This window comes from Patiria miniata, unplaced genomic scaffold (genome assembly GCF_015706575.1).
Source record: "Patiria miniata isolate m_02_andy unplaced genomic scaffold, ASM1570657v1 HiC_scaffold_16, whole genome shotgun sequence".
In the NCBI taxonomy this organism is placed as follows: Eukaryota; Metazoa; Echinodermata; class Asteroidea; order Valvatida; family Asterinidae; genus Patiria; species Patiria miniata.
In genome coordinates, this window is record NW_024037054.1 from 1069819 (window position 1) to 1091140 (window position 21322).

Consider the following 21322-nt stretch of genomic DNA (forward strand, 5'->3'; position numbering starts at 1 on the left):
TTGATGGACATTTTGAAAAAAAGGGTGATAACACCGCTGCAATGCTATCACATATTTTCCAACTCTGGAGGTGTATACCTTGCCAAAAATCGCTATGACGATAATTCCCCTCATTTGATACCGGTTGGCAAAATTTTGGACCGGTATGATTTATTATTGCCATGGGATAAAAGGAGCCATTGATCGATGTTAGGTATAACCATAGTATTACATAGTGTTGTTGTTGTCGTATGCGTTCAGCATGCTCTCTCCGCCAGCCACTCCAGGGCAGCTTCCTCGCAGTTGTGTAGGGCTTCGATTCCTCCGTCTAGTCTGGTAATGGGACAGTCATTCACAATGTGATTCATTGTGTGAGTCTCTCCACAATCACAGCTTGGAGAGGCGGCGTATCCCCACTGGAACAGGCTGGCGCGGCAGGGTCCAGCGTTCCCTCGATGGCGGTTGAGGAGTGACCACTGGCCTCGGGGAAGAGTTGTGCCTGGCAGTTGTTGAGTGGGGTCAGGCACAAGATGCTTGTTGGGAACATCAGCCTCCTCCCACTTGGCTCTCCAAAGCTGCTCCATGTTGGTGTTGTTATCTGGAGTGGAGGTCCATATGGGATTTCTTGATCTCAGTCTGAGTCTTGGGTGGTCGTTTATATCGGTGTTGATGGGGAGATCTGGCATTGACGCTATTCTGGTTAATAGGTTTCATGTGGCCATTTCTCTCCTGACATCTGGCGGGGGGATGTTACTTAGGACCGGGAGCCAGTCTAGTTTGGTGCATTGAACCACACCAGATACAGTCCTCATTGCGTTGTTCAGCTGGACATCGACTAGTTTGGTGTGAACAGAGTTTTGCCAGACTGGAGCACAGTACTCAGCAGCAGAGTAGCTGAGGGCGAGAGCCGTGGTGCGCAGGATCTTGGCTGAGGCTCCCCACGTTGTTCCAGCTAGCATGTTGAGGAGGTTATTCCTCGTCCTGACTTTCCCAGCTGTCTTAAGGAGGTGTGGCTTGAATGTCAGGGACCTGTCTAGCGTAACCCCGAGGTATGTTGGCTGGGCATCATGTTTGAGGCGAGCTCCATTGAGGAAGATGTCCAGTTCTTGTGAGCTCTGAGCATTGTGTAGGTGGAACACACTGGATACCGTCTTGGCTGTGCTAGGCTGAAGACGCCACCTCTTGCAGTACTCTCTGATGGTGATCATATCAGCGTTCAGGACAGCATTCAAGGCTGGGAACTGCTCTGATTGTGTTGCGATGCAGATGTCATCCGCATAGATGAACTTGCGACTGGTGGTCTGGGGCAGGTCATTAGTGTACAGGTTGAAGAGTGTGGGCGCTAGCACAGATCCTTGAGGAAGGCCATTTCTCTGGTGTCTCCAAGTGCTGTTAGCATCTGCCATATGGACACGGAATCGACGGTGTTGTAGCAACAGCTCGATGGCCTTCACTGCCCAGTGAGGCAGTACTCTCGCTATCTTCGTCAGCAAGCCCTTGTGCCAGACAGTGTCGTAGGCGGCAGTAAGGTTGAGCAGCACGACTCCAGTCTTCTTTATTAGTTGGTATCCGTTCTCGATGAAGGTGGTCAATGCAAGTACTTGGTCTTGTGTACTCCTTCCGGGTCGGAATCCCGCCTGGTCTACACTTAAAGTGTCCTCAACGGTGGGCTTGATACGCTGCAGAATGATCCGTTCCAGGAGCTTGTAGCACATAGATAGCAGAGAGATGGGACGATAGCTCGATGCTTGCTTCAGGTCTTTCCCAGGCTTTGGGATGGCGATCGTTTTGGCCGTTCTCCATATCTTTGGCATGTTGTTTTCTGCAATGATGCGGGTGAGAAATGATGCCAGCCATTTCCTTACAGTCGGACCAGTGTGCTTCAGGAACTCTGTGTGAAGATTGTCATAGCCTGGGGCTTTGCCATGTTTCATGCTCTTGATAGCCTGGTCAGTTTCTGCTACTGTGATCTCGGGAGTTTCTTCCTGTGGGGTCATGGCCCATGACCTTTGGTATTTACGCCATTCCTTGTTGACTTCACTCTTCACATGCTTCTCGATAGGAGCTTTCCCCACCTGGACGAGACGTGCTGCGACGGCATCAGGTTTGACTGCTGGTCTGCTTGGATTGTGTGGTTGCTGGTTCATTCCGGTTTGGCGTATGAGGTTCCAACACTTGCGGCTAGAGTGTGTGAAGTTCATCTCACTTGTAAGCTGTTCCCAGCGAGTGCGTCGCCCATTGTCCAGCGCTTCAATGAGATGGTCCGCGATGTCAGGGTCTTCGGATCGTTGGTATTCGTCCAGGAGTTGTTGGCAATCAGAGTCCAGGCACAGAATGTAGGTGGGCCTGAAGCCTCTGGGGATGTTAGACTTGGCTGCCTTCTGCACTGCACCGAGGAATCTGGTGTAGGCGCTGTCAATTGTAATACCGTTAGTTGGAATGCATGGTACACTTTTCTCTAGCATTTCTGTGAAGTTCTCCCAGTTTGCTTTGCGAAAGTTCCAGCGTGGGATGGGAACGGATTTGGTTACTGGTATGCAAATGCCAATGTTGGTGGTTATTGGTCTGTGCTTGCTTCTAGAAAAATCTTCTAGGACTCTTACAGATGATGGCAGTGGGCGCCCTTGTTGAGAGGTTACCCAGCATAGGTCAGGTGAGTATTCACGATTCCACCTGGCGGAGCGGAAAGATCGCCTTTGCTTGAGGTCGATGACGAGGTAGAGGTTGTGACGAGAGGACCAGTCCACGAGCCAGTCTCCGTTCATGTCTGTTGTCTCATATCCCCAGTTTGCGTGGTGGCTGTTGAAGTCGCCCACATAGATAGCTGGGTGTTCGAGTGCAGGGAGAGATGTTTCGGACCATTTGACTGGAGGGGGCTTGTAGACGTTCACTATCCGGTAGCTTCCCACACGGATAGTGTCGTAAAGCTCTGCCGTTTCTAGAAGTTCCGTGTCTCGGACATAGGTAAGCTCGGCCATGCTGCTTATGTGCCTTTAAGGCCACAAGTTGCTGACTTTGAGCCTGTCTTTGGGAGTGTGTTGCTCGACATGAACTTCTTGGAGACAAATGATGTCAATCTTCTCCTTATGAGCGATATCCGCTAGGCGGCTGAAATGCCCTCGATGTTAAGTTGGAGTATGCGGAGAGCAGTACCAACACCTAGAAAGGGTTGGTCTGCATTTGGCATGTTGCTGCCAGGATCCATAGGATTTGGCATGCGAGCTTGGATCATTAGTTTCCCTAGATAAACTCGTGAGTAGGTTTTAGGTACTCGTGAGTAGATTTTAGGTACTTGCAGGAGGTGCGACGGGGACGCTGATCCAAATACCTCCTATTTCCTCCTATATAGTGTTAACTATTGTGTACAAATGTAAATCAACGCATCTTTGTACATTGTATATGTATATGTATGGACATGATATGTTAATAATGCTCAATTTTCAAGGTACTTGCTCTGTGTGAGTCGGGTTCGTCACATACCAACTGATTGCCTAGCCTCATTTTAAATAAGGTGTTTTTGAGTGGTCGGGCACAACCCGACCACTCTTTGGATCTGTTGCGATTAATCTTTCTTTCTTTCTTTTTTTCTTTTTTTTCCGTACAGCACGTTTCCAAGGGTTTTCTCCTAAACGGTTTATGATAGGAACTTGTAACTTTCAATATATATCGACCCTCATCCTAAGTGGTGCATATTACTCTGACGTCATGATTACGTCATCGGGTGTTAAATTACAAGTGATTTTAGGTGGAAAAGTGACCAATTACTTTCGCCTATAACTCTTGAACTTAATCATCAATGATGTTTGTATTGTGCATTGAGATAGACCATTAACTGCTTAACATTTTTTTTCGCGTACGTAAACTCGCTTGACCCTTACTTCCGGGTCTACCGGAAGGTCAAAGTTAAGTGAATTTAAAATGAAGACGTTAGCCTGAAATAAAAACAAAGCAAAATTTCTACCCAACGATTTACGGTACAATCATAAAAACTTGTGTGAACTTGTACCATGTTACGAAGATGTTAAACATTTTGTTACGTCATCATGACGTCATCAGGTATCAAATTACAAGCGGTTTAAGGGCAAAGTTTGACAAAACAGTTTGTGCTAAATCTTTTGAACTAAATAGAGTATCGTGTTCGTTTTGTCGTGAGGTTGTAGACTATGCCGTGAGAAACATTTCTTGTTCCCGGACACAAAACCGCTTGACCTTTACTTTTGGTGTTACCGGAAGTGCAATGAAAACTGAATATAACGCAAAAGCGGAAGCATTTTACTACAGAAATGTATATTATGAAAGTGTTTAGTGAGAAATGGAAGTCACAAAAACAGTGTGATGACGTCATAGTCCGAAGGGCGCCCCCTATCGGCACATAAAGTTGTGTTTGTTTTCTTTAATCTGAAGAACATTGGTTCCAATTTTACCAAATCGCCCCGTGATTTTCTTTGATCAACCACAGATAACTTAGCAAGGTTTCAAGTTCATGACGTCATCAGACCGGAAGTTACGTCGATGAGAATTTGAAAATGATCATATTTTAAATTGAATTCTATGGTGTGATCCATGTCGTATATCTTCGTAGCCCAAATAACGATACCATAACAATCAATGTTAATATTTTGCTTCCAAATTCTAGTGACGTCATGAAACCAGAAGCTAGGTGTTATAAATACATACAGTTATACTTTTCATATTTGCATACGTTATTTAACTTCACAATAAACATTAATCCAGTCCGAACTAAATCAGTATTCATTTCCCGTTTTTTTTAATAATGACGTCATCAAGCCAGAAATAACTCGTATGTGTACATAAAATGTTTACGGAAATTTAGCACACCGTTAAAGATGTATTTTTCAACAAAATAGTTTATTGTGATGGAAAGGATTTAATTTTGTGATCCTTTGTTGTTACATAAACATATTCATAACTTAACTCGGCAGTGTTTCATGAACAAATTGCCTGCCCGACCACTCTGCGTTTGTAACAACAAACGCGAACCTCTAGTTTATTATTGTTGTTATGACATTGTTTTGTATGTGTATGATTACTGATATTTGGAAAAAATTCTTTGTATTTGTGGCCTATAATTGGAATTGCTAATGAAGGACCATTCGGGGGTGCATGGTCTCAAAGCAGGGAAGTTGTAGGGGTCCGTGTCTTTTGAGAGACTCCGTAGTCTCCGTGTGAGACCATGATTTCATCAGTTCTATTTATAGCGTGTAGCGACATGTCACCACTATTCATCCACATGTAGTGCAAATAGTTCCTTTGAGTAAAAGTAATTATTAAAACAGTTTGGACGCATCAATCCCTGATTCACTTATTTGTAAAATTCTATTAATGTGTGAGAATGTATCCTGTAACTGTTAAAAACACTATTATTAAGCTAATAGTATCAAGAGAGGGGTTGTGTGGCGCATTAATCTACGTGTGTGTTATGCCATCTTGAAAAGTGATGTGCAATATCGTCCTTTTCGGATCAGCTGCCAATGTGTGAGTACATTGAAGAATAGTTTGTGTCCCAAAACCTAGCTTTTGATGAAAATATTCTTAGATCTATCGCATGATTTGTGTCTCATAGTCTCACATTATTATCCCTGATACTATTGGGCAAATCTTAAGTTCATGTGTTGATTGGAAAAAGAGTAATTTAGGGTTCATTTGTCCTCTCGATCTGTTGTAAACTTTTGTGAGTGAATCACATGGTCGTACAAGGTGACTGTTTCATGTCTGTAATTTACAGTGACTGTTGTATGTCTAATCCTAGCTTTGGTTTCTTGCCCCATAAAATATTTTGTGTGATAGGTTGGCGAGTCTGTTGCCATAACACAACCCAGCTTGGCGTTCGGGGAAATTTGTTAGAGAAATTTAAAAGGACATTTATGGAAATTATGAGAAATTAAGTGACATTAAGGACATTTTAATGAAACTCAATTTAACTGAACAGAAATCAAAAGCAATTCAATTAAAGCTGGAGTCCATAATTTGCAGCTATCCAAAAAAGTAACTGGCGTAATTATTGTTGAAAAACATACTGGTTGAAAGATAGTAAGGGGACTAAACTCCCTGTAAAATTATTCTTTCTGGCAAGCTCTCATTTTGAAGAAATCAACGAAAGAAGGCCTTTCCAACGGTGCGTCTTAAGAAGCACCATAGGAAAATTTAAATTAGTAGTTCGTTTTGTTATTCGGCGAAGCACTCGCAAGCATTGACACGACGCACACGCGCGTGCGGTTTGCTATAATTCGTCGGATCAGTGCGCGACATCGCGTATAGCTGCAACCGACTCAGTGAGTACGTGTCTCGGACGCTGAATTCAGGCCCAATTCAAAACATGATTCAGCAACTTTTGATTTGAAATTGAGATCCTAGAATGCTGTTTTTCTCGGAATATACAGCTGAAGCTGAGCTGAAACTTCATCAGGTTAGTTGTTCAGTATCCTTCATTAGATTTTGAACACTTTTGTTGCTTCAAACGAACAAAATGCACAAATTACAAATGATGGACTCTGGCTTTAAACAGGATTGTAATATTGAGTTCAAGATAACAGCATTTTGTACTTAAATTTAAGTTACTTGACAATTGCAGACCATGATAATCCTATAGCCTAGCTCCTGTAACACTGGTTTATTTGTAACACTACTTGCCATTGTGGGAACTGATTGTCATTCATTTAATTCTATACCTTGTTATATCAAATCAGACATCAATTAAAATATTGATATTCCAATCTGAGAAGTGAAACTTTTTGCTTCCGCTTCCAATTATTTTGTTTCTGATTTTGAATTATTGCCTCAGCGTCCTAAACTAATCATTTAGCAGACTTTCCTTCAAGTATCGTGGTGCACATAACACTGCCCCATGGTCTCCGCAATCAGTGCAATCAGTTGACCAATTTATGAAGAAAATAGAAAATTTTACTCAGGCCGTTTTTGGCTGATTGTAAAAATGTATCAGCGAACATGTCTTCTTCTTTTTTTTTAATATTTCCACATAATTTACCGTCAGAAGTCCCCCGGAGTGTCTGCACTAAATGAAACATTTTTCATAACAAATGTTATATGAGTTGAAGGGTACTAAACAAGCTACAAGATGATGCACAGTTTTTAATCTGAAGATATATTTTCGGTTTAGAAAAACAATTTGTTATTGTTTCCCAAAGTACCTACTGTACCCTCTTCTAGTTTTGTGTAGTTATGTACTTGAGTGAAATATCCAGCAAATATGTTGGAAAAAAATATTTTTATCTGCTATAAATTAACTCATTCGATACAACTAAACTAGTTTAGAGCATAATATTCAGGGGTTTTGTTTTTTTGGGGGGGGGGAAATGTCTGGGTCTTAAACCACTGCCTGGATTTCAAATTTTATGGTGGGGTGCAGCGGAATAGCCAGGGTTCTCATCCTAGAGGGCACCCAAAAATTTCATCTGTGCTGAAAGTGGAGTGCTGTGGCCTCGTGGTTAAGGGCACTGATTCGTGGTCTGTGGGTAAAGCTGCAGGTTGTGGGTTCGAGTCCTGGCGGGGTCATGGTGCGTGTGCCCTTGGGCAAGGCACTTTGTCACTCATAGTAAATTCTCTCCACCCAGGAGTAAATGGGTACCTGTGAGGGCAGAGATGGTTATTGTGATTGAATTAGCTTCCTTGCGCCTAACAGGCTGCTTGGGGGGGGGGGGGGGGGGGCCTGCACCATCTTCCCATGGGGGTGCTGTTCGAAACCTATATCATGGTTAATGCTAGACAATAACTACCGCTATTTGCTTTCCATTCGCGAAAAGAAAAGATTTAGGTGAAAAATACACACACAAACGAGGATAAAGGGACTTTATGTTCTTCCGGCTAATCATGGTAGCTCATAAGGCTGTACTTTTCTCCGGATGCCAAATTTTCAGTGGTTGGGCGACTTCTATTTGAGTACGAGTACTTTGATGATCGAGTACAATTTTGTCATGTCAAGTACGAGTGCTTTGCTGCCCTAGTACGAGTACCGTCCTTTTGGAGTACGAGTACTTTAACATTCGAGTACGAGTTCGAGTATGAGTACTCTAAAAAAAAAAAAGTACTTGAGTAGTACTCAAGTATGAGTACGGAGTACGAGTACTACAACACTGGTTAGTTGGAACAAATGTTCTGCACAGCCGCAGCTCAATGAAAGGCGATAAACCGGGGGACAATAGCCGCATGTCTGCTGCATATAGCAGCTCTCGAGATCTCATTCATAGACAATAGCCGTACACATTCCATGCAAAGAGCAACACAAATTCGCTGGGAGTCTGCAGCTTCCGAGATCATATCGAGCTTGATTCTTAACATCAGGTCTTAACAATCAGAAGCTTGTATGCATTTGATGAAACCAACTGTTGCAGTTTTATGCTCAGTATCCCAACAAGTTGGTTTAATTTCTTGTTCAGCTTGTAGCAGTTTGCATCCTTGAATTATATTTCTAGATTAAAAACTTGAAATGATAAATTCCTATTATGATGATGTCCGGCAAGACCCAATACTACAGTTTAATTCACAACACACGAATTGTATGGCTCAATTGCAAAAGTTCTTGTGTTATATGACAATGTTGCTATTTTGTTAACTGTAGTGTTTCTTAACATCACATGCAGTGTATATTCATTTAAAATGTACTGTTTTGCTTCTCTCAACAGCAAGTCATCATGGGAAGCTATGGCTGAGGGTCTTGTCAGCACGCTTAACAGATATGATAAACTAGGAAACCCAGTATCCTTTATTGCTCCTGAAAAAAATGTAACCTTTCAACTGTAACAAAGGTGTATCTTTCATTTGAAATTACCAGATACATGTACCTTAATATCAAATTGTTTTATTGAGTGGTCGGGCACAACCCGATTACTGTCTGGATTTGTTCTCATAAATCTTTCTTTCCTTCCTTCCTTCCTTCCTTGTTTTCCGGACAATACTTCTCTGCGGGTTTACTCCAAAACGGTATATGGTATGAACTGTAACTTTCAATATATATCGACCCTCATTCGAAGTGGTGCATATTACTCTGACGTCATGATTACGTCATCAGGTGTCAAATTACAAGTGATTTTATCTGAAAAAGTGACCAATTACTTTCATCTATAACTCTTGAACTATATAATCAATGATGTTTGTATTCTGTAATCAGATAGACCATTAATTGCTAAACATTTGTTTGTCGTGTACGTAAACTCGCTTGACCTTTACTTCCGGGTCTAGCGGAAGGTCAATGTTAGGTGAATTCAAAATGAAGACGTTAACCTGAGATCGAAACAAAGCACAATTTCTTCCAAAGGGTTTATGGTATTATCACACAACCTTGTGTGAACTTGTAACATGTTACGAAGATGTTATAAATGTTGTTACCTCATCATGACGTCATCAGGTATGGAATTACAAGCGATTTGATTGCACGATTTGACAAAATACTTTGACCTATATCTCTTGAACTAAACTTTTCGTGAGGTTGTAGACAGTGCCTTTAGCAGCATTTCTTATTCCCGGGCACAAAACTGCTTGACCTTTACTTTCGGTGTTACCGGAAGTGCAATAGAAACTGAATCTAACTCTAAAATGGAAGCATTTAACTACAGACAAATATATTATGGAAGTGTTATTAAAGTGAGGAATGCCTATCACAAAAACATAATTTTGACATCATCCCACTAAAGGGCGCCCTCTAGCGGCACATTGAAAACCGTTTAATCTTTTAAAATGTTACAACCCTCAATCAAATTTTTTATGATATATTGCCCCTATATATCCTCTTATGCAACCACAAATGAAGTTGCAAGGTTTCATAATCATGACATCATCAGACCGGAAGTTACTGTAGGGAGAATTCAACAATGATCATTTTATTTTGAATTTAAATCCATCGTTTGACTTTGTTTTTTGCCCCCCAAAAAATGACATCTGTTACACTTAATATTGACCTTTTGCTTCCAAATACTGTGACATCATCAAACTTGAAGTTATCTGTTATTATTACATACACTTAATTTCCATATTTCCATGCGTTATTTTTACTAAATAACAAACAAGTGTCCTCCCTTCCCTTTTTTTGACTGATGACCCCATCAAACCGGAAATAACTTGTACGTGTACCTAACTGTTTACTGAAATTTATCATACCTTAAAAGACGCATTCTTTTTATACAAAATAATTGGTACTGGAAATGTTGAAGTTCTTGGTCCTTTTACTGACATAAACATATTCATAACTTAATTGGACAATGTCTAATAAAATGGTTGTAATACCAGACCACTCTGCGCTTGTAACAACAAACGCGAACCTCTAGTTATTATTATGTCACGTCACATTGAAGGTTCATTTTTCTGAGGCCTATATCTTAAGAACTAAGGTTTCAATTTCAAAGGTCCAATTTGGTTCTAATTTGGTATGCATAAATTATATATGAAAATTTAAGTGCCATTTACACAGTCAGATATCTATGTAATTTACACATCCAACCTTGATGAAACTTCTACATGTGAATACATGCCAGTAGAATGATCATTAAGAAACAGCTCTGTGTTTGTTATTTTTCTTTTTTTTTTTCTTTCTTTTTTTTCTTTAAGCTTGGATTGTACAGACAAGGTGGGTTACTATTTTCTTTTTTGGTTTCCTTATGTACATTGGTGTCCTCCATAATTTGCCTTGGTGCTCTCGATCATTTGCCTTGGTGCAATTTCCCATTCCTTGGTGCTCTTTGGTAAAAAAAAATTGAGGATGTGCGGCTGTTGGAGCTACCGCGGAACATTTTGGGAAAAAAAAAGATTGACGCGCATGATTAAAATCGACGCGCGCGCTGACCAGAGACCGACTTATTTTTTTTTTTGGCCTAATGGTACTAGTGTGCAAAGTCCGAAGTGACGTCACGATGACATCATCGTTTGATTTTTTAAATTTTTTTAATATTTATAATTTTATTCTGCTTCCAAAATTGCACACTTTCTTTTAATCGGATTGACTTTAAATGTGGTTCAAACCAAGACCACAATACAAAATAGGAATTGAGAAGGGTTTTCAAGATGACGTCATTGCAGGGCATGTGACGTCATGTGATAACATTATATTTTAGGAATTATTCTAAGCAATTTGAACAACCTTTAACTGCATGAAGCACTCTGAAAATCGACTGCAAAAGGACCAACAAAACATAAAAATTTTTGAAGTCCTATATCTACAGAACAGTAAGTCTGATTGGGTTGAAAATTCGTGCGATTTTCTATGAATATTTTAATTTGTGGACCTTTTAGCCATATCTCACGAACGCAACATGCAAAATTCAAAAAAAAATTTATATTTGGTTTGTTAGGTAATAGGTATTTGCATAAAATTTTGAAAAATGTGTGACGTCATCATAATCATAATGAACATGCCATTTGGCCCCCAAAATAGTAAATTCTTTTATAATGCACAATCACTATAACGAACAACCACTATAAGGAATTATTCTTTATGGACCCCATGGTGTTCATTGTAACTGTGTTCTACTGTATTAACATGGACTGAGTAAGATAAAATTTGTGAATTCATATTTTTATGATTTAATCACCATTTTCTTAACCTGCTTCGTACGTGTTCAGTATGTATCATTAGCTAATTTAGCTGTGATCCGAGGTGATGCAAATCTCTTTTCCTTCAAGACTGTTGAAAGAAAATTAAAAGCAGGCTACAATTGCATCAGATGGAATCCATTTCCAGTTGACTTCTGGACAGGTATATTTTGTTGTTATCGAAATCATTTCCCTTGCACCAGATGCTTGCCTCTAACAGAATGTGCTGCCATAAGTGTGGCTTTTTGATAGAGTATTCATGGCTCAACATGTAGCTGGATGTATCATCGAGACCTCTGGTTACTCACAGGGTAGTCTTGGTCCACTAAGTCATAGACCACACCTCATACAGTGCCATGGCTCTGTTTTTCACAGGTCACAACCATGGATGTCAATCAGTGGAGGGGGCACCATGTCCCCCCACTTTTTAAAGTGTGGGGGGATATCGTATCCTTTGTCCCCCCCCCCCCCCTCTTTGTTTGTCCCTGAATATGAATTTTATTCTGTAGTTCAGGATAGCTGATTCAGTGACTCCAAACTCAAAAGGATGTATACTTGATGATCTTTTGCTCACAAAAAATTGGTCACAGTGGTCAGAACTTGCCTCAGATTGCAACACAGAGCCTCTAGAATCCAAAATTTTGCATGCCATAAGGACTTCGCGCATCTCACTCGCATTACTTCTGATCAAGGTATGTTTCCCCCCCCCCCTCCCCACTTTTGAGAAGCGATTTACCAGGCCCGGATTAAGTGTTTCGTAGGCCTTAGGCACCAGTGTTCCATAGGCCCTACTCCCCCAAAGCACTGTAAAAATCAAGCCAGGACAAACTGGTATAGGTCCTAGCTCTAAACGCCCGTTGGCACCAAGGGCGTTAATTGCTTCTCAAAAGTGGGAGTGGTACATGTCTATCTTGATCAGAAATGATCAGAAATAATCATGCTAATGCAGTTCGAAGCCTAAACGGCGTTTGGTTCGGGGCCCGCTTAAGGGCCCCGAAAAAAATAACGATTCTAGATGCTCTGTGGCGTGATCTGAGGCAACTTCTAACTACTGGCAAGGTTTTAGCAAAAAAAATCATCATATCATGTAAACATCATTTTCGAGTTTGGAGTATTTGAATAAGCTATTCTGTTACGAGAATCAAAAGCTACAGAATCCAATGCGGTAGGCTACATTTTTTATTCAAGGACAAAGAAATAGTTGGGGGGTATTTTCATAGGCCCCCGAATCTTTTGTAGGCCCCCCGAATTTTTCATAGGCCCCAAGTTTTTCGTAGGCCCTAGGCACAGTGCCTACTGTGCCTATTGGATAATCAGGGGCTGCGATTGATGCCCTTGGTCACAACTTTTTTAAATGAAACATTCAACAGGACAAAAATACTGGCTAAGGCCAAAAAAAAAGGCTGCGGTTTCTCATCTGTGCGCGAGTTGCCGTAGCCATGTGGGTCGGCAAAATTTTTTCAATGTAAGATGATGTCTCAAAACCGCCAAACTCACTGGTTCTACTAAAATCCTGCTGTTGCACAATTTTAACGTGTTTTTAGATGGGGTTATGATCGAGTATAAGCTTTATGTGGCCTCTCTGGGCTCCCATATATTTTGCACTAAATTTTAGGCAGGCACCATTTGCAGTCATCAGCCGACATTTGAAGAAAAAAAAGCCGCGTCGCCACACCACTTTTGGGGCAAGCTCCATAGGGGGGGGGGGGGGGGCCTCATTCTGATGCCTAAAATTAATTTCATCCATATGCATTATGAGAAGGTGCAGAACAAAATTAATAGAAGGTATTAGCTCTGCTTATTAAAGGCAAGCAAATACTGCCAAATCCTTTGTTTTTTTTATGTTGTGTATTTTTTCAAAGTAAATTTTATGTCTAGAGTTAATCTTTGCCCCAGCTTTTGTTTTACATTGTCAAGTTTGAACATGTGGGTATCAAATGGCAGCCGCCAACTTGGAAGTTCTTTGATCGATGATGTGACATAGACAGCATTTTACCTCTTGCACATTTTTATGTCATAAGTGAAGTAGCTAGCGTAGCCTTTTTCAGCTTTTTCTTTTTCACCAGTTGAAGTGCATACAAACTGAAGAAATGCCTTCTGATCTGTATTTTATTTTACAGTGCTTTTCTTCATGATATGGGCTAGGTCATTGATTCAAAATGATTTTGCTATAATTTCAGCCAAATGATTACAATTAATCGATTAATAGATTATTGAATTTCGATAATCAGACACCATTAGTGTTTGGTAATTATGTTTGATTTTTGGTTGGCACAGGGTCTTAACACTCTACTCTGCATTCAGATGTATGGGAAAGATTTCCAAAGGCTGTGGAGAAAGAAATCCATTGTTTGGTGTTTGACAAAACTTTGAAAAAAAATGTATTGGCCTTTGTTTATATTGTGTGTGGTCTTTTTAACAATTTTAAACAGCTTTTAGCAAAATGTTTCATGAAAGTGGAATCGGTTTTACTTTTTGCTGAAAATAATTTGGTTTGTTTCATTTCTAGGGATGGAAAATCTGGTTGGATCAGCTGAACAATCTTTGACAGTTTGTGCAAATACCAACAGTTGTGCTGAATTAGCTCAATGTTTTCTCTCAAAAGCCAAAGTGATGCACAATTCAAGAGCTTATCTACACTGGTACGAACGATGGGGATGTGATGAGGTATTATTGTATTGTCTGTCTTAAGTAATATTTGTTAGTAATCCTTTCTGAAGGGTTACTTTTATGGAACAGAATATTATTTAGTTAGGATTTTTAAAAAGGCTTAATTTATGGTCACTGTTTTGGTTTATAACAAGTTGAAAATGTCAAAAACAGAATATTTCATCCCACCTAGGAGCATACCCACTTTTCAAGAATATTGGTGAATGAAACCAATTTCTTTTGTTCCTGTGTATTTACATAAGATAATGTAAATTTTCACAAAAACAGTTTGATTTGTGGCTGTTTCGGCACATTTGTCAAAACAGCCTTTGTTTTCAAAATTTTAATTTTTTTGGTTGTTTCGGCACATTTTTTCATATAGATGTTTTTTTGGGCTGTTTCAGCAAGCTTGCCAAAACAGCCTTTGTTTTCGTTAATTTTTTTTTTCTTTTTCGCTTAGAAGCAGAAAAGCATTGTTTTTGTTCTGATTTTTGCTTTTCAAGCGCATTGTTTCTGTTCTGATTTTTGGGCTTTTCCGCAGAAAGCCTTTCTTTTTGTGCTGGTTTTTCTTTCTTCTTCTTCGTCTTCTTCTTCTTCTTCTTGAGTGGTCGGGCACAACCCGACCATTCTTTGGATCTGTTACGATTAATCTTTCTTTCTTTCTTTCTTTCTATTTTTTTCCGGACAATACTTCTCCGCGAGTTTTCTCCTAAACGGTATATGGTATGAACTTGTAACTTTAAATACATATATCGACCCTCATCCGAAGTGGTGCATATTACTCTGATGTCGTGATTGCGTCATCAGGTGTCAAATTACAAGTGATTTTAGTTGGAAAAGTGACCAATTACTTTCACTTATTCTGTAATGAGATTTATAACATTTTTTGTCCTGTACATAAACTTGCTTGACCTTTACTTCCGGGTCTACCGGAAGGTCAAAGTTAGATGAATTCAAAATGAAGACGTTAGCCTGAAATAAAAACAAAGCAAAATTTCTTCCAAACGGTTTACGGTACAATCACAAAACCTTGTGTGAACTTGTACCATGTAACGAAGATGTTATACATTTTGTTACGTCAGCATGACGTTTCGTGATGCTTTGTTCTTACATCGACGTATTCATAACTTTACTCGGCAGTGTTTCATGAAATAAATTGCCTACCCGACCACTCTGCGTTTGTATCAACAAACGCAAACCTCTAGTTGAGTGGTCGGGCACAACCCGACCACTGTCTATAATTGTTCCTTCTTTTTTTTTTTTCCGGACAATACTTCTCCGCGGGTTTTCTCTTAAACGGTATATGGTATGAACTTGTAACTTTCAATATATATCGACCCTCATCCGAAGTGGTGCATATTACTCTGACGTCATGATTACGTCATCAGGTGTCAAATTACAAGTGATTTTATCTTAAAAAGTGACCAATTACTTTCACCTATAACTCTTGAAATAAACATTCAATGATGTTTGTATTCTGTAATCAGTTTTTGTCAAGTACGTGAACTACGGGTCTACCGGAAGGTCAAAGTTAGGTGAATTCCAAAAGCAACATTTCTTCCGAACGGTTCACGGTATGATCACAAAACCTTGTGTGAACTTGTACCATGTTACGAAGACGTTATAAATTTTGTTACATCATCATGACGTCATCAGGTATCAAATTACAAGCGATTTAAGGGCAAATTTTGACAAAATAGTTTGCGTTATATCTTTTGAACTAAATAGAGTATCGTGTTCGTTTTTTTCGTGAGGTTGTAGACTATGCCGTGAGAAACATTTCGTGTTCCTGGACGCAAAACAGCTTGACCTTTACTTGTGCAATAAAAACTGAATATAACTCAAAAGTGGAAGCATTTTACTACAGACATATATGTTATGAAAGTGTTTAGTGAGGAATGCAAGATGCAAAAAACAGTGTGATGACGTCAACATCCGAAAGGGCGCCCCCTATCGGCACATAAAGTAGAGTTTCCCTACTTTAATTTTAAAACCATCCGTCCAAATTTTACCAAATCGCCCCTTGATATTCTCTGATTAACCACAGATAACTTGGTAAGGTTTCAAATTCATGAGGCCATCAGGCCGGAAGTTACTTAAAGGAGAATTTGAAAAGGATCATAGTTTTAATTTAGAAAGCGTCTCAAAAGTCGGAACGGCAACGTTCCGTTGGACCGTTCCATCGGACCGTTCCGCCGGAACGGTCTGTGTGCCCGTCAGAACGGAGACCGTTCCATCGGACCGTTCCACCGGAACGGTCCAGCCCGGTCCATTGGACCGTTCCGCTGGGCACATATGCCTAGCGGAACGTTCCGCTGGGAACGGGAACAGTCCAATGGGAATGTCTGTAATTGGGTATCATGCGTCCAACTACAAATTGTTTTCTTTGAGAATTCATCGCTCTTTGGTGAAGACTTCCCTACTACGCTCTATTTTCTGAGTAAAACCGCACGAAAGTACATGTGAGCTGTTTAAAATAAATGAGTTATTAGTATAAATCTGCACAACTATGTTCGTTCATGGTAGTCTTGAAGTCGATTATGGTTTAACGTGACAGTAAAAAGGAAAATGTCCGCATCTAAAAGTCTGGATGTTTATGTGTGGGTAGCTTGTGTATAACAATTTAATGCAGTAATAATATGACCATTTAATGCAGCAATTATTAATTGAGGCACCCAGTAATTTGTATCGCATGTATACACTGTACATAAACACTGCCTCCGTGGCGTTAGAGGTATAACGTGCATGCACATGTACGTGTACTGTAGAGCAAAGACACACGCTAACCCATGTGTGAAGTAATAGGTTGCAAATTGTCATGATTCGCACTTCGGTGATTCTGCTTTCCCCGGCTCAAAACATGTGCTCGAAAAAGTATGGAACGGTCCAGCGCCAGCAGGACATTCCCGCGGAACGGCAGCCGTTCCCAGCGGAACGCTCAGCATTCCGCCGGGCACACTGAGTGTATCGTTTGATCCCTGTCATATCTTCGAAAGTCCAAATAATGATATCCATTACAATGTTCACCTTTGGATCTCTAATGCTGTGACGTCATCAAACCGGAAGTTAGGTGTTATTAATACAAACAATTATATTTCCCATATTTTCATGCGTTACTACTTTACAATGAAAGATTATCCTCTCCGAACTTTATCAGTATTCACTAACCGTTTTTGACTGATGACGTCATCAAACAAGAAATAACTTTTTTTGTGCACATAGAATGTTTACTGAAATTTATCACACCGTTAAAGATACCTTTTTGAAACATTGATTGTACTTGAAGGGATTTAATTTCGTGATTTAATTTCGTGATTTTTTCTACATAAACATATATTCCTAACTTAACTGGGCAGTGTATAATGAAAAGGCTGTCCGCCTGACCACTCTGCGTTTGTAACTCAACAAACCCCAAACTCTTTGGATTTGTTGCGATTCATCTTTCTTTCTTTCTTCCTTTTTTTTCCGTACAGCACGTTTCCGCGGGTTTTCTCCTATAAAACGGTATATGATATGAACTTCTTACTTGTAACATATATTGACCCTCATTCCGAGTAGTGCATAGTACACTGACGTCATGATGACATCATCGGGTGTCAAATTACAAGCGATTTTCGTTGAAAAAATGGCGATCTTCTTTCATCTATAACTCTTCAACAAAATGATCAATTATGCTCCAACCTTGTAATCAGATAGACTATATATTGATAAACATTTTTTGTCGTGTACGTAAACTCGCTTGACCTTTACTTCCAGGTCTACCGGAAGGTCAAAGTTAGGTGAATTCAAAATGAAGACATTAGCCTGAAATTGAAACAAAGCACAAGTTCTTCCGAACGGTTTACGGTATGATCATAAAACCTAATGTGAACTTGTACCATGTTACAAAGATGTTATAAATGTTGTTACATCATCATGACGTCATCAGGTATCGAATTACAAGCGATTTGATTGCACGATTTGACAAAATACTTTGACCTATATCTATTGAACTAAATAGAGTATCGTGTTCGTTTTTTTGTGAGGTTGTAGACAGTGCCTTGAGCAACATTTCTTATTCCCGGGCACAAAACTGCTTGACCTTTACTTCCGGTGTTACCGGAAGTGCAATAGAAACTGAATCTAACTCGAAAACGGAAGCATTTTACTACAGACAAATATATTATGGAAGAGTTAAGTGAGGAATGCCAATCACAAAAACATAATTTTGACGTCATCCCACTAAAGGGCGCCCTCTAGCGGCACATCGAAAACCGTTTAATCTTTTAAAATGTTACAACTCTCAATCAAATTTTTATGATATATTGCCCCTATATATCCCCTTATGCAACCACAAATGAATTTGCAAGGTTTCATAATCATGACATCATCAGACCGGAAGTTACTGTAGGGAGAATTCAACAATGATCATTTTATTTTGAATTTAAATCCATCGTTTGATCCCTGTCTCATGACTTTTTTGCCCCCCAAAAAATGACATCTGTTACACTTAAAATTGACATTTTGCTTCCAAATACTGTAACGTCATCAAACTGGAAGTTATCTGTTATTATATCATACACTTAATTTCCATATTTCCATGCGTTATTTTTACTAAATAATAAACAAGTGCCCTCCCTTCCCCTTTTTGACTGATGACGCCATCAAACCGGAAATAACTTGTACGTGTTGCTAACTGTTTACTGAAATTTATCATACCTTAAAAAACGCATTCTTTTTATACAAAATAATTGGTACTGGAAATGTTGAAGTTCTTAGTCCTTTTTTTCTGACATAAACTTATTCATAACTTAATTGGACAATGTCTAATGAAATGGTTGTCTACCCGACTACTTTGCGTTTGTAACAACAAATGCGAACCTCTAGTTCTTTTTCTTTTTGTCGCCTAAATCCCATAGACATTGTACACGTCTTTTCTCCGTGCCACTTTTGGCATTAATCTTTGTCGTACATCATTGAAACTCAGCATAGGCATAGTTCTTATAGCATAGTTGTGTCCCGAAGAGTGACGTCATCATGGCGTCATCATGGGTCACGTGACGTCACATTAAAGATTAATAGATTAAATCTTTGAAAATCAGTGTAAAATCGACTGTGAGAGACCCGGACTTGACGTTTGCGGGAATTGATAGAATAATCAATTTATCAATCAATTCCTTTTATTTCCTGTGAGAAAAATCTTGTGACCCTTTCTTCTGGTCCAAACCGGAAGTAACTCAAAGTACCCTATAATTTAAAATTGAAAAGAGATGTGAACTTGCTTGCAACGTGTTAGTCTGTGGCCAGATCGTACTTCACACAAAAAAATACAGATGACGTCATAACATGTTAGAGCACCTCTAGCGGCAAGTTAAAAACAGTCGTAAATGAATTTTCAGTCGAAGTCTATGGCAAAAATTGCAGTTATCACTTCAAAATTGGTGTATATGATGACCTCAATGCAGACAACACCTATGCGCGAAAAAAACGTCATCAGACCGGAAGTTACAATGAAAAGATCTTTAAACATTAACAAAATTGCAGTAAACTCAACCTCGAGAGTAATAAACCAGATGTTTGCTTCAAATAGCACAGCTAACATAGCTCTCAAGCCTTCCGGTAATGAAGACGTCGTGATGACGTCATCAAGTATCAGATAACACGTAACCACAGATTTCTAGATTTTATATTAAATCAATATAAAATCAACTTTGAGAGATCTGATTTTGCTTTTACGGGATTGGATAGAATTATCCAGGGTCTTCATTTTTTTTATTTTACATGCAAAAGCATGTGAACCTTCCTTCCGGTTAAAACCGGATGTGCTGTGTAATTTGAAATTGCTAACATAATGTTAACTTGCTTTCAACGATGTTAGTGTGTGGCAAGGGTTGGTTTTTCACAAATCTGACCAGTAACGTCATGCATCATTCGAGCGCACTCTGTTGGTAGGTGATGATATTCACGGGTCTTGCGGCGTAGTCTTAAAGTTGCATATTTTAAAATATATATCTAAAGAACCATAGGTCTGATACTATTGAAACGTTGCACATGCATAGTCAGGGACGTGTTATTGATAAAAAATCATAATGCGGAAAAGCCCTATGTTCTGTTGCAAACAGACATAGATCTGTAGTTTCTTCTTCTTTTTTTTCCCTCTCGTTCCTACCCCAAATCTTATAGACCTTGTACACGCTTATTCACCACAGCACTTTGGACCTAAAACAAACTTGTTTTCTAATGAAAACTTACCCTATGTGAAGACCCCATAGTGAGCTTGTGTCCCGAAGAGTGACGTCATGATTACGCCATTATGGATCACGTGACGTCATCTTAAATGTGCAAACTTTAAGAGCCTATATCTAAAGAACTGTAAGTCCGATTGGGTTGAAACTTGGTATGTAGGTAGACCGGGATGTGTTATAGGTAAAAATTGAGGTATATCATGTATTAAATTACAAGCAATTGAAGATTAATAGATTTAATCTTTGAAAATCAGTATAAAATCAATCTTGACACACCTGAACTTGAATTTTGTGGGAATTGATAGAATAATCCAGAATCTTCATTTTATCTCCTGCATGCCAAATCACGTGACCCTTCCTTCTGGTCCAAACCGGAAGTGCCTTATAATGTGATATATCTCATAAACGGTAAGTCTAATTGGGTTCAAACTTGGTATGTAGGTAGGCCAGGATGTGTAATAGGTAAAAATTCAAGTGACGTCATTGTGTGATTTATATCGATTTTTGAAGTTTCAAAGATTATCACCATATCGCTTCAACCCAACTTGCTCAATTCAAAGTTCTTTTTGTGTAAGGTATAGGTATATGCAGACAATTTTAAAAAAAATGTGTGACATCACGATGACGTCATCAAAAATGCGATTTTTCAAAACACATATAAGGGTAATTCGATTGTCTTGAAACTTGGTGGGTAGGTAGATACCGTTATGTCAATAGTATGCGCAATCTGAAGTGAAGTCAAGTTGAAATTATCACCTAATTGTTTTATTAATTTATATACCTTTTACATTTTCTACTAATACAAAAATTAGATTTTTTTTTATTTTATGTATTTTTTTTTAGATGTGGAAAAGCCTATGTCCTGTCATGGCATAGCTCTATTTTTTTTTGGGGGGGGGGGTTCCACCCCA

The 21322-nt window shown here is 39.4% G+C and overlaps 1 long non-coding RNA gene across 1 annotated transcript; it reads left to right on the plus strand.

The window, feature by feature from the left end:
• The first annotated feature begins 5464 nt into the window (after positions 1-5464).
• On the plus strand, positions 5465-11587 carry LOC119722620. Its single transcript, XR_005270461.1, has 3 exons — positions 5465-5475; positions 8640-8712; positions 11569-11587. It is a non-coding gene; the product is annotated as an uncharacterized LOC119722620 (long non-coding RNA).
• The last annotated feature ends 9735 nt before the right edge of the window (positions 11588-21322 follow it).